Source organism: Hippocampus comes, unplaced genomic scaffold (genome assembly GCF_001891065.2).
Source record: "Hippocampus comes isolate QL1 unplaced genomic scaffold, H_comes_QL1_v1.1 scaffold59, whole genome shotgun sequence".
Classification (NCBI taxonomy): Eukaryota; Metazoa; Chordata; class Actinopteri; order Syngnathiformes; family Syngnathidae; genus Hippocampus; species Hippocampus comes.
This window is the reverse complement of record NW_017805406.1, coordinates 648,476-650,309: the sequence shown is the minus strand read 5'-3', so window position 1 is coordinate 650,309 and position 1,834 is coordinate 648,476.

The following is a 1,834-nucleotide window of genomic DNA, read 5'->3' as shown; positions in this document are numbered from 1 at the left end:
GTTTTAATGGAAACTATAAATAAATAATATCGTCGTCTGTCCTATCATTACCGCAAGCTAAACCCGACATGCCTCCTGCACTCAGATTTGACGATAAAATTCAGATGAAGACGACTTTGTTTTACTGTTTTGACTCTAAATGCGTGGATGAGGAGACATGCGACGCATACAACGAAATTATCTATCTGCAGGCTATCGCCAAGTCATTCGCTCCATGATTCTAATGCCAACAGGCCAAAACATTATTTTTCCCCCACAATGCGTCTTCCGATGCTTAAATGAATGCTCCATTAAAAGTGTCTTCGCTGCAGCGTAATAATGAGGCATTTTACGGCGCAAAACAATGCGCTGACGCAAAAGTGATTAACTATAGACTGCGGATGCATATAATGTGCGGCCACCTGCTGACCGTTTATCTCAGTACTCTAAACGGCTGATTTTGGCTAATAGCGTCGATATTGTTTGTGTGCGAGCTTTTCTCCTTTTAAAGTCAGAATGAATCTCAAAAAGACTGATCATTAACCCTTTCATGCACCCTGTGATCTGGTAACATGATAAACTGTCCCGAAAGGGTTAAAAACAAACAAACCCCCCCCCCCCCCCACAACAAAAACACAAAAACCCCCAAAACAAAAACATTCGTGTGGCAACTGAGACTTACACACAGGCATTTGTTTGCATGTCGCGTGCGCTTTTTTTATTGCTGCGTTGCGGTGAGATATTTGTGACCAGTTTTCCCTCCCCTGCATGTGGCCTATCCCCTTGTATTGGAGTTTCACACAACCTATTGATTTGTAAGCTTCTCCTTCGCCTTGCGCCAACGCCTGCTTTAGCCTGCGCTCGCAACAAATTTCATATCAAAAGCAATGCGCGGCAATGATGGTAAACGGTCCATATGTTTGTCTAAGGGATGACTTCCTGTTAAATTTGCGAGATCATTGGTTGCCTTCATCCCTCTCTTGTTGTTAGCAGCAAAGATTAAAAAAAAAAACAAAACCAAAAAAAAAAAAACAATAAAAATGAAAATTACAATCCAGTTCTAACCCTAAAAATTAAAGACCTTGTTAACATGTGTAGTAAAACATCGTAGATACCATTCAAACTCAATAAATCAGCTTCGTCGAGCCTGTCCAGACGATTAGGCTTTCATATTGAACACTGGAGTGGAGTTGAATTGCCGGTAGATGTTGATGACAACTCGGAAACAGTAAGGGCAAAGACATAAATACGCGAGGCCTGGGAAAAATGGTGTCCCTCACATTTGGCAGAAGAAGAGAGGTCATAGTGAGAAGCCAAATGAGAAAATAGAAGGCCAGGGGGAAAAGGAGGCTTCGGGCTCTGGGGGTTAAATTAAATGCTTCAACTCTCTGCTATTTTAACAACTAGGGGAATGTGCACCTGAGCAAGGCAGATTGATCTTCGGAGGAACCGTTATTTAGCGGTTTGTGTTCGTGTGACAAAAAGGAGTTGTCGACAGATTAGATCGCTGAAAACCTGCCCACTGGAAATAAATATGAACACAGTCAGTGTATTGTATAGCGTACCATCCCAACCAATATTTATTTTGTTGTCATTAGGATTCCAAAGGCAACCGAACAAAAGATTGAGCTCAATCTGTGTAGGGACACGCGGGGAAAGCCAATGTTGTTTGTTTGAATTTTGAAACAAATTCCCACATAGAAAATAGAAGCTAATGATTTTGCAGGCTCGTTTTAAGCAACATTTTAACATCCATGTGATACATGACTGCGAAAACAAGTTAATCTGCGACTATTTACACTTAAAACCAATAAAAACACTCAACTCAAGTCTTGACTTGAATGTCAAAGGCCTA